General features: G+C 38.9%; 1 protein-coding gene across 5 annotated transcripts in view; it reads left to right on the forward strand.

The window, feature by feature from the left end:
* Nucleotides 1-318: 318 nt before the first annotated feature.
* Mctp2 (multiple C2 and transmembrane domain containing 2) overlaps nt 319-15,934 on the forward strand; it is a 223,423-nt gene continuing 207,807 nt past the window's right edge. For all 5 annotated transcript variants that reach the window (XR_007106943.1, XM_047538509.1, XM_047538510.1 and 2 more), the window contains exon 1: nt 319-466. The gene's annotated coding sequence lies outside the window, so the exon portion shown is untranslated. The remainder of the gene's footprint in view (nt 467-15,934) is intronic.

Here is a 15,934-nt window from a genome sequence, read left to right on the forward strand (position 1 = left end):
AAAGTGAATTCCTGGAAGTATCAGCGAAGACAGGTTATTTAGAAACCACGTTAGCAGGTCACATTTGTCCTCTTCTTTCGGACTTTTTGGACACACCTTCCTCTACCTGTAAGCCAATCCAGACGAATGATTTGCAAGTCATCACCTTCTCTACATCTAGCTTGTGCCCAGCACTGAGCCGAGGAGCCTTCTTGTAACACCTGGCAGAGCAGCCCGCGGCTGCGCCCGCGCTAGGCTCAGACGCGTCTCAAAGGTGACGCGCGGCCGCCTCCTCCCCTTTAAGGCGGGGCTCTCTAGGGGGTGCCAAGGAAGTCCGGCGGCCTCAGCGATGCCTTGCCCTCGCGGTGTCAGGGCTGCTCCCTAAGCTCGGGAGCAGCAACTACGGCCACAGCGACCGCAGGTCCCTCTCAGATAAGGGGTGAGTGCCCATCTGCTCTGTAGCCCCTGGGACCCAGCGTCGGGAAAGGTGAGTGCGGCGAGGGGCTCACCTGGCAGCACAGCAGGATCGCCGCCTGCTCTCTCCTAGGGTTGGTCGTCGGCTCTCCAATCCAAGTGGGGAGTTGTAGTCCTTGAGGGTCCAGGATGGGAATTCAGCCGAGCTACTGCCCTCTCTGTAGCTGCTGGTTCGGAGGTCAGCTAGGTGTCTGGTGGAAGACAGACAGAAACGCAAAGCTCAGAGTGCAGAAGAGCCCTGGAGGGGAGGGCAGCCGGCTCCAGGATTTCTTTGCATTTTAATGGTCACACATTCAGTCTTCCCCAGGCGCAAGGGATTTAGTCACCTCTCTGCCATGGCCTGGAATCTCTGTAGAGGTCATTCCCTAACCTGGAAAGGTTTTGATGTGCTCCTTTCCTGAAGCTGCGGAGATTCAACTTCAGTTTCTTTCGTTGCCATTTGTTCAGTTAAAGGAAAGCAGAAAACCTTAGGATAAGAGCAAAATTTGCAGTCTTAATCATAATAAAAGGAAGAAGACTACAATGATGACGGTGGTAACTTTAAAATCGTTTATTTCTTCAATCAGTTCTCCAGTGCACTGTCCATTTGTTAGACAGTGCGCTGGTGACTTTGAAATGATTAGATTTCCGTAGAATGGATTTTCTCTGGTCTGCTTGAACTTTTGTGCCATGTCTGAGGGTTTCAGCAGCATCTGGATGCTTATATGAGTATACCCAAGAATGCTCTGGAAATTCCCTTGGCGTGGGCATTGACAGATGCCAAACAGCTTCTTGATGAACTTTGGGACTTTAGAATACCTGTTTCAGTGACATACAGAATTCAGTCACCATTTATTGAGGGATTTGCTAAGGATTATGAATTCATTTTTTTACCCGACTCAGCAACATTTGAGTTGAACAAATATCGGTTGTACGAGGGCCTGTTAAGAGGGAACCTCTGCAAGGCTGCTGTGCTGTTTGGTAGTACAGGTGTTGACACAAAGGGGAAATTTAGGGTACTTATTCCTTACAGGTGGGTGTTCAGAATAAGATTAATGGTATGCTATGCTTTGCCTTCAGTCCAGCACCTCTTTATATACTGGTAAACAGTATCTAAATGCATGGGAAATGTAATTCTTTGAGACTCTGGATTATTAGCTTCATTGCTCATTCACAGCAACAGGAATTATGAAAACCATACATAAAGATATTAAAATCAACCATGGGCTGAAAGTGAAGCTCAATGGGAAATCACTTGACTAACATAGTTGCATAGTTGAGACCCTGGGTACCACCTCAGTACTGCCAAAAAAAAAAAAAAAATCAATTATGTGCCATGCTAAACACTTTATCTTATGGTCTATAATATACAAGTAGATATCACTTCCCTGCACAGATGAAAAACTGCAGAAGGGAGCAATTCAGTAATTTGTGCAAAGTAACTGGCCCAGGAATTGAATGTGAATATATGTAAGTGCTACTTTAATTTGATATTCCACACTGTTATGGGGACAGATAGTGTAAATCTGACAGATATACTGGAAATTAGAATTCAAGTTTATGTTCATAAAATTCACCTCCTGGGGCTTAGTTTGCCATGAATAAAATACACATTATTTTCTTTATACTTGGGTGGTTACTATGACCTGCCTGAGACAAGTAGATAAATAGCTGTTTTTCAAAGTTTGTCATGTTTTAAGGGATTACTATATCCAAGTGGGGTCAATTAGTGAAACTGCTGTTACACATTGAATAAAGAGTTGATTTTCATTGTATTCATATGTTTGACATATTTTAGCTTGCTTTCTTGCATGCCTGTTGTTACCTAGAACAGACTATGTTTATCGTTTTAAGATTCTGCACAAAGTTATATAAATCAACATATCCAATATTTATTTTTAAAGACTACATTCATTTTTCCTCAAACTTATCCCAAGAAATATAAGGTACAGCAATGGGCAGATTTAGCAAAAATCCTAACATTAGTAATTTGTCTTTGGGGTAAATAAACCATAACAACTGACATCTTAAATAAAGTGTATGTAAATTACAGAAGCGATTCTTAAATTAAAATCACAACACTGTATGGAATAATAGTTAAACTAGCATGTAGAATTGATTATATTTCCTGACATGGAGAACACTTGCCTCTTGAAACTCTTATTATGGTTGGTAATTACAGTCCAAAAATCAAAGTTTAATATTTAAATACTTAGTAGATGTCACTGGTTAACTCTTGCCTGTGTGGAGAGGATCAGGTAGGATATTCTACCTGGATCATGCTTGGCATGGATTTTTTTTTTTTTTTTGTGGGGGGGTGTGTATGTGTTTATTTGGCAGTGAAATCAATAAGACATCTTGAATTTCTCCATTAGAAGCATTTAAAATGTTCTGTAGGAGGTGTTTACAAAAGTGTTCTTGGCTTGATTCTGGTGTAAAAGGGAGAGAGAAGAGTCAGGATGGGTGAAAATTTCAAGAAATTTTCAGAAAATCCAAAGGATAAAGGAGCAGAATATATAGAAGGATGTGAAGTAGAAGATGCAAGTTTTGTGACTACTGATGGGTAAGAAATTTGGGGACCCTCTTTTAAAAAAAATTAACACAAAATTGAGCATAAAAGCACATATTTATTTAAAAGGACAAAAGGAGATTAAAAGAAAAAGACAACCTTGCGAGAAATGTATGTCTTTTTCAGCTAAGATCTTATTGGGCAATTTACCAGAAATGTTTACATAGAAATGCTTCCTGTTTGCAGTCTGGCTTCCCCTCTCCTGATAATAACTAGCAACTACCAGCAGCTTGTTGTTCCCATGGGGGCCCATGCTGGTGAAAAGCCTCAGGCTGAAGCTCTGTTACTTTTGAAGAGAGGGAAAATTGTGGTTGGAGGCAAAGGACAATGGACCCTGGAGCAGAGAAGAGATGGCAGGATGGGGTAGCAGAGATCACTGGCTCCACAGGAACTCTGGGCACTTGTGTCCAGTGATCAACTTGAATCTGATCTTTAAGATCTTCCAGGTTGTTGGTTCACAAGGATGTCTTTGGCTATTGGTTATCCCAAATTTCTATCAATCACTATTGATTGAGGATCTTCTGGTCTCAAGTACTGAGCAAGTTTAGGTCCTAATTGTTAAGGCACTCATAGTCTGACAGAGATGATTTTATTGACCACTGTGCATCGTGTTAAGATTCTGCATAGAGTCACCATGGGAGCTGTTGTTTGACTTCTGATGCTCAAGCCTTTTGGAGATCTTAGTGCAGTTGACTGAGATGAAGTCCAGGAAGGGAATTCTAGGTGGGTAGAAGGCCATAGAAAGCCCTGTGGATTTGTAGCTGCCTGCTATCCTCCACCAATGCAGTGGTGTTCCTCAGTGTTTCTCACTGTCACTCCAGACCAGCGGCACCTATTCGCCTGAGATTAATTTGCTAAACATGCTTGTTCTAGTCAGGTGCAGTGGCACATGTCTATAATCCCAATGGCTTGGAAGGTTGAGGCAGGAGGATCACAAGTCAAAGCTAGCCTCAGTGAGACTCTGTCGCGAAATAAATTTTTTAAAAGAGCTGGGGATATAGCTCAGTGGTAAAGGGTAAAGTACCCCTGGGTTCCATACCTGGTAATGAAAAAAAGAAAAAAAAAAGTTCTCTGGCTCCACCCAAGTTCTCTGCATCTGGAGCACAGAATTCTGTTTTAAGAAACCTCTGGATGATGCTAGAGCATGCTAAAGTTTGAGAACCATTGCTTCTAGAATTTAAGAGAACTAGTTGGGTGTGTAACCCCTTGTGAAGATTGAGGGAGGGAAGTGAAAGCAATACTATATTATTATTGTAATACAGGTTAAGTATCCCTAATCTGAAAATCAGAATTCCAAAGTCCTCCAAAATCTGAAACTTTCTGAGTGCTGCCATTGTGCCACAATTAAGATGCCATGAAACTGTTTCAGGCACTAAATTATTTAAAATGTTGTATAAAATTACCTTAAAGGTATGTGCATATGAAAAATTAATTTTGTGCTTAGACTCGAGTCTCATCCCAAAGAAATCTCATTTTATATATATATATATACATATATATATATGTATATATATATATGCTAAAATCTGAAAAAAATTCAAAATACTCTGGTCCCAAGCATTTCAGATAAAGGATAAAGGATATTCTACCTGTAAAAGAATAATCTGTACTACTCTCAGTTACATGTATTGACCAATCATGCTCTAACAAGATGAGGCAGGGTTCTTGTCATTTTTATTTAGGTGTGGGAGAACTGAGGCAGAGAACAGCAAAGAGAATTACCCATGGTCACACAGTTGGAAAGTGACTTATTCAGGATTTAAGCACAGGAACTTTGTTTGGCCTGTTTCGTGTTGTGTGTTGGGTGTTGGAATTGGGCAAGAGGTCTGGAAGGCAGGCTTGAGACTGCTTGGGATATACATTTTTAAGCAATCTTAGTCATTTCCTGACCACTTAGTTTTCATGAGCTTTTCTTTAGAGACAGATTCCCACATTGGAAAGAAGAAATGTTATTGTCATTCAACTCTAGTGCAAACTTTAAAAATTTCATGAGTTAATGGTCATGACTTTATACACATGAATACTAAGGAAGTGTCTCTTCCAAAACCTTATCATAGGCTCATCTGAGTGCCCTAATGAAGAGCCACATGGGTGATTGTGGAAGATGGCCTTGTTTAGGATGCTGAGATTTGGTCTGGATAGTCTAAAAGTTATCCTCTTTTCCTGTTCACAGAGCACTTCAAGGTGATGTTGTGTTTATTCTTTATATATGGGCAGGCATTCAGAAGCACTGACCCTTGTATTTTTAGTATTTTTTTTTTCCCTGAAATAAATGTCCACAATTCTAAACATTTTATCATAGGTTAGGTCCACAGTGTCAGGCAGCATAAGTTAGACTGTATATGGAGTCATGTAAATGTGGGAGCTTGTAAGTGATGGTTCACCTTTGGGTGTGAACTTCAGATTACTGTCTTCACTTTTTCTTCAGAGATAAATATTAACTGGAGTTCATGATGAACAGCAGAATCTGGGCACCAGCTGTATCATCCTCCTATTCTTTCCTTTGCATGGTGACTGGTTGCCTGCTAGTTGTGCTGAGTGTTATGACGTTAGGCCCCAGAAGCAGGTACAGGTTCAGGACAGAGCATTCCTCTGGACTAGCAGAGAAGTACTTGCCATGCAGTGTTATGGGGAACAGAGTTAGAGACTCTTGTGTTGCGAAAGGAGGTAAGCTGTTGTCTTTCAGGAGTGATGTTATTTGGCTTGGATTAAGGCAGTGGGGAAGCAGAGGTGTGGAAGGAATTAAGAGAATACCAGGAAATTACAAAGGTGACCAGGTGAATGAGCATGATGAGAAGGAGGGAGGTGTTGGCCCTGAGGATCAGGTTTGTGTCAATACACAAGTCAGTATTGAAAGAGGGGCGGCCTGTGTACAGAGAATTGTGATTTAGGTGGACACTGTCAATTTGAAATGTCTGGATGACCTCATGGTGTGTGACCAATTGGACCAGTAGGGTTCTGAAGTCCAGGAAGGAGGCTGGTATTGTAGAGACTTGAAAGAACCGGTCTTTAGTTGGTAGTTGAATAATTGACTATTAACTGATTGGCTATAATAACTGAGTAATAATAATTATTAAATTATCAACTAATTGAACTAAATGTCAACTGATAGAACATTACAACTGGATAACTTAACTGACTGAATAACATCAACAATTGAATGCTGGAAAGTGCATGAGAAATAGGTTGCACAGGAAATTTGGGCCTTTCTCACTCTGGCTAGGAAAAATTACAAATGCACTTCTCCTCCTTTGACACGAAAGATGGAAGTTTACTCCTCATATTTTAGGAGACAGAGATGAATTCTCCATTCCTTTTAGCCTTTAACTTGTTTGAGAGCCTGAGATCTGGCTTGTGGAAGGAAGTTCTCAACATGGAAAAGCAAACAAGAGCCTGTGAACAAAGGGGTGTTGACAACTGGTTTTCAGAATTTGACTCCACATAATTTTTACACAGTAAAATGTTTCATCCTTTTAACTTGTTGTTTTCTATTATGATAAAATCTTACTTTTTATTCATGTAGATCACATCTCATAAATTAATTATATCATTTTGTGTCATACAAATTGGCCTGTGTTGTCTTACAGCTGTTGCTGATATGCATGTCAGAAGATTGAATTTTTTTTATAGGATACTTGGTTTTCTTAGGTACTCAGAATTAAGTAGAATGTTTATTTAAAACATGTATTTAAAAGTATCTGAAATACATATTTATTCTTCTACCCAATGATTCATTGATCATGCACTACACATTCTATGCGCTGGAGGTGCAGTTGTGAATAAAACAGATTTCCAAACCCTCAGAGCAAATACCTTTGTGGGGGATGTCAGACATTTGACCAATGATTGCAATAAAGGCACTGTGGTTAAGGATGAGAGTCCTGTAGTCTGGGAGCAGGTGGTCCAACCTCCTGGCTGCACTTCCTGCCCTCTGCAGGAAGCAGAAGCTGGGTCTGTCCAGGACAAGTAGTGAATAAAAAGCCCACTGGGCAGGGGCATGAGCCTGAGCATGGAGGAAGGTTGACAAAATATACAGATTGTTTGAAGAAATTGATGGATGGATGCTTTTGAGGAACTGAAATCTTGATCTAGTCTGTTCAAGCTTTGTTAATGAAAAGTGAACTAATGAATGGGAATATTCATGAGAGATCTGTGAACCTCTTAGAAAACAAAAATGAAACTGTTTGATGGATCTGTGTGTCTGTGACCATGTTTTGAGAAGTGCCGTGGAGAGTCTCTTCAAAGTCAAGATGCAAGGGAGGTGACAGTGCAAAAGAACAATAAAAGTGAAAATACTCTGCCTAAGCCAAACAAATACCAAACGCAAACAAAAATGATTATGTAATACTACTTTTTTGGGGGTGATGAATAAAGGATCATTTTTAATATTTTTAACCCTGGCTTAATCTGAAAACTCATACTGAGAACAGGACATATTATTACAACCCCAATAACATACCCTACTGGTAGAATAGTTTTGCCTAATGTAAATGACACACATCTACCTATGTAAATAAACTTGGCTTCCTAGGTTTATATTCTGGAAATGACCTTTGGGGTCACCTATTCTCTTGGTGCCACCCCTATCCTCTTCTTAGTCCCCAGGCTGTCTGGATACCTCACACAGTCAGCTGGTGACAGCATCTTTTGGATGAATGTGCCCCAGATCACTGCTTACAAATGTGTCTGTGGTTCTTCATTATAAAATCTGTTGTCAATTTCCAGAATACACCCCGGAAAGAACTGGCTCTGCCTCCCTCAAGGCTTTCCTTCTCGAAGGCAAACTCCCACTTCTCCTTTATCTTCTCTTTGGAACGCATATGATCCAATTTCTTCCTACATGGTTTAGTGTTTTGAATTCTGTAGGAATCCTTGGCAGAAGTTGCCTCCAGTGTTTTGGGCCTGTCTTGGCAGGTAGCATTTCCTTGACATTTCTTTTGTTTCCCTAAGTCTCACGTGAGTTGGCACAGGGATGTGGAGCTTTACCACAGAGGTTCTCAGGAAGGAAGTTTTCTTTGTTAATATTTGAACTAGAAGACATGGCATGGCTGGGAAGGTACATGATGAATTATCTTTAAATATCATGAGCTTTTAATGTGCAAAAAAAATGGTAGATGTGGCCCTGGTCACTAATAAGAGATTGAATAAGAGATTGGCATTTGGTCACTTTACTACTTTCTCTCAGCTTTAGCCTTTTGTCTATTTCCAGTTTTCTTACCATAACCCAAAGTACTAAAGCACTACCTTATTGCTTAGGTTTTGTGTTCAGTAGTCAATATATACCTTTTCATTGATAGGGTTTTTCTTTTCTTTTTTTTTTTTTTTCATTTTGTGGAAGAAGTTAGTTTTTGTGTGTCAGTTTTTTGTCATGGTGACCAACATATCTGATAAAAACAAATTAGAAAACATTTATTTCAGCTTACATTTTCACAGGATCAGTCCATTGTTGGCTAACTCCATTGCTCTGGACCCAAGGTAAGGCAGAACATCATGGCAGAAGGGCATGGTGGAGGGAAAACCACTCAGCTCATGCCTGCTGGGAAGCAGAGAAAGAAAGGGGAAGGAACACAGGGATGATGAACCTTCTTAAACCTGCCAGTGACCTACCACATGCAGCCACACCCCATCTGCTTACGGTTACACCCAATCAGTCCATTCAAACGAGGTGGACTAATTAGGTTACAGCTCTCGGGATCCAGTCATTTCACCTCTGAACATTCCTGATTAACACAGGAGCTGTAGGGGGACACCTTACATCCAAATGACACCTACTTTATAGGACACACAGACTCAGTTGCTGCATTATTTCATTTAGTTTACCAACCACCTGATGTTATTGGGCCTCTACTCGGTAGCAACATTATCTTAGTTGCACTCATCCTCTTGGGAACCCCACGAGGTAGGAGTCATTCCCATTTTACTGATGAGAATACTGACATTTGGAGAAACCACTAACTTGTACAAAGTCACTTGGTTGGTGTACAAGCCTATGTCTGTTTTAGCTTTTCCTGTTATTCGCTTTCAAGTCAGTTACATTTCAATCATTTCATTGTTTTGCTTCTCAGATGAACTCAGGTCTCTAAGACCCATTCCAACTGAGATTTCAGGAATTTCTTTCTCTACTGGGTTTGGAAGTGACTGATCTATTAACTCCCAGGTGCTATACGGAGGTGAGACCTTTTAAAGCACCAGAGAGTATGCTTAAAAGCCACATTCAGGAACCCCTGGGTTCTTGCTAAGCCTATTGTAGAGATGGACTTAGAAATATGTGTCCCTTTAGAGCAATTTCCTGTGAAAAGATTGTGACTATATGAACCTGGATTTTCAGGAAAGATCTCCTTTATCTGACCCAAGTGATGCTGTAAATGTGTGATTGTTAAAATCGATTTGTCAAAGGATGCAAGCAGTTAGTCGTTTATGCCTAAATACCATATTTAATTCCTGAATGTTCATGTGAGATCAACCTTACTGTGTTTTTATGTTCTTAAGTGAGGTAAGTTTTTAAATATTAGCAGATGTTGACATTTCAAAACCAAGATAAAGTTCTTGTGGTGCTATTGATTAGATCTAGGTGCTTTTTTTGTATTTATATATTTATCAGCATCAGGATGCATTTATCAAATGCAATCCTTTTCAGGACCCACAGTTTAGAGGTTGGTTGATGTTCTGGTTGGTTTGATATTCTGGTTGGTATGATATTGCAGATGCTGAAGCTTCTTTTCTGAACACTACTTTTGTCTCCAGGAGGGCTTCTGATATACATGCTAGGTACCTTTCTTTCCTTTGGGCATAAGAACCTGTGATTTCTTAGGACATGACAGTTGATGCCAAAGCTGACAAGAGTGTTGGAGGAAAGGGAGAGGATGTGACTAAAACTCCCTAGCACCCTCATGTCCCATGCACAGCCTCTTGTGCCTTGAGAACACTTGTTGGTGTTGTTTTTATTCATTCCAATGAGAAGTCAGTCATTTTAAGATGCATTATGAATGATAACTTGGTATTTTGGTTGAGCTCTTTATAAACATAAATTTTGCTAAGCAATATGGATGTCTTACTTGTGAGACTTTATAATAATTTCTCTGGTTTGCAGGGACAACCCGAATGGGTAAGAAAACCAGTCCCTGCCCACCAAGTCTTTCTTGCCTGTGGCTGTGGATGAGCATTCACTGACTTAGAATTTACAATGTTTTGGTGTTATCATTGCTTTTAAATTATATTTTTAAGCATAATATGAAGTAGTACAGAACAAAATCCTTTTTACATGCACAAATTGCTGGCATATGAATATATGTGTGTGTATAAATATGTATAATTTTTTATCTGAAAATCACTAGAAACTTACTAGTAGTCACTTTAGGGAGTAAGATCTGTCAGAGTTGAGTCATTTTTTATCGTGTGCTTGTACGGACTATAACTATTTCCTAAGACATACCTTTTAAAAAATGTTAACAGAGCTGATTGGATAGTGAGATAATAGGCCTTTTTTATTGTCTTCAAAATGTCATTTAAGAAAGCTTGTTTGATGGTAAAAATACTTTTAATTTGTTCAGCATTTTAAAGATTTCGAACAAGTCTTTGGCATTTACTGTCAGATTTAATCAGCTTCTCTGAAGTCGGGTGAACTCACACTGCTTTCTATGTAATTCAGAATGCTTACAGAGACAAAATTTCCAAAGTTTCCTCTCAGTTCAGTAAGCCTTCCCCAGGGACCTCTCTGAGGTAGGCCTGGGACAGAACCATGTAAGAAACCTCTATTGTAGGATTAGATTTGGTTTTGGATTCAGAAAAACCCCATTCAAATATCAGCTCTGTTATATATAAACTACAGGACTTTATTGTCCCTCAAACTCGGTTTTCCCACTTGTAAAATGGAGATAAAAGTACTTAACTTAGGGTGCTCTGAATATGAGTAGTAACATATGAAGAGTACCTTGCACATGACAGGTATCTTAGTAGGAAAAGAAGGAGTCTGGCAATTTGATGATAAACCTACAGTGGTGCCCACGATGTTCTGGCAGCTTTTCCCATCCAGACCCATGCAGTAATGTTTTGTCCTTTTACCTTCTGACCAGGATAAGGAAAGCAAGCTAACAGGGATGGTACTCAATTATTGTATTTTTAAAATGGAAGTGACTAAGGGTTTATCAATTTTATTTATTTTTTCAAAGAACCAACTATTTATTTTATTAATTTTTCCGATTGTTTCTTTTGTTTCGATTTCGTTGATTTCGGCTCTGATTTTAACTATTTCCTGTCTTCTACTACTTTTGGTATTGGTCTGCTCTTCTTTTTCTAGTGCTTTGAGCTGTAGTGTTAACTCGTTTATTTGTTGATTTCTACTTCTTTTTTTGAATGCACCCCATGAAATAAATCTTCCTCTAAGTACTGCTTTCATAGTGTCCCAGAGATTTTGATATGATGTGTCTTTGTTCTCGTTTACTTCTAAGAATTTTTTTATTTCCCTCCTGATGTCTTCTGTTATCCATTCATCATATAATAGTGTATTATTTAGTCTCCAGGTATTGGAGAAGTTTCTGTTTTTTATTCTGTCATTTATTTCTAATTTCAATCCATTATGATCTGATAGAGTACAAGGTAGTATCTCTATCTTCTTGTATTTACTAACAGTAGCTTTGTGGCATAAAATATGGTCTATTTTAGAGAAGGATCCATGTGCTGCTGAGAAGAAAGTGTATTCATTCTTTGTTGGATGGTATATTCTATATATGTCCGTTAAGTCTAAATTGCTGATTGTGTTGTTGAGATCTATAGTTTCTTTATTCAACCCTTAGCCACACTAACAAAGAGAAAGAGGGAGAAAACTCAAATTACTAAAATTCGGAATGAACAAGGAAACATCACAACAGACACGAGTGAAATACAAAACATAATTAGAAGCTATTTCGAAAATCTATACTCCAACAAAACAGAAAACCTTGAAGACATCAACAAATTTCTAGAGACATATGAACTACCTAAACTGAACGAGGAGGACATACACAACTTAAATAAACCAATTTCAAGCAATGAAATAGAAGAGGTCATCAAAAGCCTACCAACAAAGAAAAGTCCAGGACCAGATGGGTTCTCAGCCGAGTTCTACAAAACCTTTAAAGAAGAGCTCATTCCAATACTCCTCAAACTATTCCATGAAATAGAAGAGGAGGGAACCCTACCAAACTCGTTCTATGAAGCCAATATCACCCTGATACCTAAACCAGACAGAGACACATCAAGGAAAGAAAATTTCAGACCAATATCCTTAATGAACATCGATGCAAAAATTCTCAACAAAATTTTAGCAAATCGCATACAAATATATATTAAAAAGATAGTGCACCACGATCAAGTGGGTTTTATCCCAGGGATGCAAGGTTGGTTCAACATTCGGAAATCAATAAATGTCATTCACCATATCAACAGACTTAAAGTTAAGAATCACATGATTATTTCAATAGATGCAGAAAAAGCATTTGATAAAATACAGCATCCCTTCATGCTCAAAACACTAGAAAAAATTGGGGTAATGGGAACATTCCTAAACATTATAAAGGCCATCTACACTAAGCCCATGGCTAATATCATTCTAAATGGTGAAAAACTGAAAGCGTTCCCCCTAAAAACTGGAACAAGGCAGGGATGCCCTCTTTCACCGCTTCTATTCAACATCGTCCTTGAGACTCTAGCCAGAGCAATCAGACAAACCAAAGAAATTAAAGGGATACGAATAGGAAAAGAAGAACGCAAACTATCCCTGTTCGCTGATGACATGATTATATATTTAGAGGAACCTGGAAATTCCACCAGAAAACTTTTAGAACTCATAAGTGAATTCAGTAAAGTAGCAGGTTACAAGATCAATGCTCATAAATCCAATGCATTTTTATACATAAGTGATGAATCTTCAGAAAGAGAAATTAGGAAAACTACCCCATTCACAATAGCATCGAAGAAAATAAAATACTTGGGAATCAATCTCACAAAAGAGGTGAAAGACCTCTACAATGAGAACTACAGAACACTAAAGAAAGAAATTCAAGAAAACCTTAGAAGATGGAAAGATCTCCCATGTTCCTGGATAGGCAGAATTAATATCGTCAAAATGGCTATACTACCTAAAGTTCTATACAGATTCAATGCAATTCCAATTAAAATCCCAATGATGTACCTCGCAGAAATAGAGCAAGCAATTATGAAATTCATCTGGAAGAATAAAAAACCTAGAATAGCTAAAGCAATCCTCAGTAGCAAGAGCGAAGCAGGGGGTATTGCAATACCAGATCTTCAACTCTACTACAAAGCAATAGTAACAAAAGCGGCATGGTATTGGTACCAAAATAGACAGGTAGATCAATGGTACAGAATAGAGGACATGGACACAAACCCAAATAAATACAATTTTCTCATACTAGACAAAGGTTCCAACAATATGCAATGGAGAAAAGATAGCCTCTTCAACAAATGGTGCTGGGAAAACTGGAAAACTATATGCAATAGAATGAAACTAAACCCCTATCTCTCACCCTACACAAAACTCAACTCAAAATGGATCAAGGACCTCGGAATCAGACCAGAGACCCTGCATCTTATAGAAGAAAAAGTAGGTCCAAATCTTCAACTTGTTGGCTCAGGATCAGATTTCCTTAACAGGACTCCCATAGCACAAGAAATAAAAGCAAGAATCAACAACTGGGATAGATTCAAACTAAAAAGCTTTCTGTCAGCAAAGGAAACTATCAGAAATGTGAAGAGAGAGCCTACAGAGTGGGAGAATATCTTTGCCAACCATACCTCAGATAGAGCGCTAATTTCCAGAATCTATAAAGAACTCAAAAAACTCTACACGAAGAATACAAATAATCCAATCAACAAATGGGCTAAGGAAATGAACAGACACTTCACAGAAGAAGATGTACAAGTAATCACCAGATATATGAAAAAATGTTCAACATCCCTAGTAATAAGGGAAATGCAAATCAAAACTACCCTAAGATTTCATCTCACCCCAATTAGAATGGCGATTATCAAGAATACAAGCAACAATAGGTGTTGGCGAGGATGTGGTGAAAAAGGAACACTCATACATTGCTGGTGGGGTTGCAAATTAGTGCAACCACTCTGGAAAGCAGTGTGGAGATTCCTCAGAAAGCTTGGAATGGAAACACCATTTGACCCAGCTATCCCACTCCTTGGCCTATACCCAAAGGACTTAAAAGCAGCATACTACAGAGATACAGCCACATCAATGTTCATTGCTGCTCAATTCACCATAGCCAGATTGTGGAACCAACCTAGATGTCCTTCGGTTGATGAATGGATAAAGAAACTGTGGCATATTTATACAATGGAATATTACTCTGCAATGAAGAATGATAAAATTATGGCATTTGTAGGCAAATGGTCGAAATTGGAGAATATCATGCTAAGTGAGATAAGCCAATCTCAAAAAACTAAAGGACGAATGATCTCGCTGATAAGCGGATGAGGACATATAATGGGGGGTGGGACGGGCTAGCATTAGGTTTAGGGTTAGGTTTAGAGTTAGGCTAAGGAGAGCAGTAAGAATGAAGGAAAGAAGGACTGTGTAGAGGGAAAAGAGGGGTGGGAGGGGTGGGAGGGGTGGGAGGGGTGGGGGGGAGGGGAAAAATATAATAAACATCATTACCCTATGTAAACGTAAAAAAAAATAAATAAATAAATAAAAAAAAAAAGAAAAAAAAAATAAAATGGAAGTGAACTAAAGGTGCATTTTGGAGGATAATAAATTTAAATTCAGTCTATTGTTCTAACTTAAGGCTGTTTTTAAGAGACGAGATTCTAGAACTTCCCCTTCTTACTAAAACACAAAACAAAATGAAACAAAAATGCTTTAGGTTCTTTCATTTCTAAGATGTTTTCCAATTTTGCATTTTATAACTAAGTCTCAAATTCAGAAAGCTGATACCAGACACACAGGCATCCTATTGACATTCCTGGTTTTAGTATTTTCTTCATAATTGCAGTGTAATTTGACGAAAGCTGGGCCATTCCTGGGGGAAAGCTGAAAATGTTTCCTAAATCTATATTGACAAGTGTAACTTTGAAGACTGACTTTGGAAGGTGAAACCTAATCGATGACTTCATTGGATCCACATGCCTACATTTTTGATTGCCAAAAACAGTTGAATTGACTATGATATCATGTTTAGAAAATAGAATAGAGAAAATAGAAATGGTTCCTCATTTCAAAAGCTTGTCTCCCTGGAAAATCAAGATTAACTTCATGTAAGAATTATTCATGACACTCTCTTGGTCAGAGAGGATTGTGCAAGCAAGTAAGCTCTGCTTAGACCATGGGGGTGGGGAGGGAAAATGTAACCTAATGGGAGGCTGGAGGAAATTGACCACCAAAGGTTTGTAGAAGTCGTTGGGAAAGGTCTTCGCTTCACTGCCTCTCTCTGTTCCTCCCACATTGCATAGCCCCTTGAAACTTGGTTGAAGTGTCCTTTGCTATGCTGCATTTACTAGGAAGACGTTCTCTGAAAAAGTTACTTCATGAGAAATTAGACGTTGAAACAAGGTCAAGGTGGCATAAAGATCAAGAATGCAGAGCTGGGATACTGCATCAAAAATCTTGGCTCTTTTAGGTATTGACTGTGTGACGCTGGGAAAATTACTGAAGCTTTCTTTTCTTCTGTTTATTGATCAGTGAAATGAAGCTTCTAATAGGGTTATAAGGATTTCATGACAAGGTCCCTAAAACACTTATTACCCAGTCCTTGTGACATCATTTGCTCCATGTGAGGGGTGGCTGCAGGAGCTGTGGTTGTGTGCTATTTTGTAATACTAAGGGTGGTTTAATCATCATAGGTTTAATGAAGCATAATGGGTCATGTTGCCTGACCTTAATAGGACCTCATAATTGCTTCATATTTAAAACTCATTTGCAGTATT

Source organism: Sciurus carolinensis, chromosome 2, assembly GCF_902686445.1.
Source record: "Sciurus carolinensis chromosome 2, mSciCar1.2, whole genome shotgun sequence".
Taxonomy (NCBI): Eukaryota; Metazoa; Chordata; class Mammalia; order Rodentia; family Sciuridae; genus Sciurus; species Sciurus carolinensis.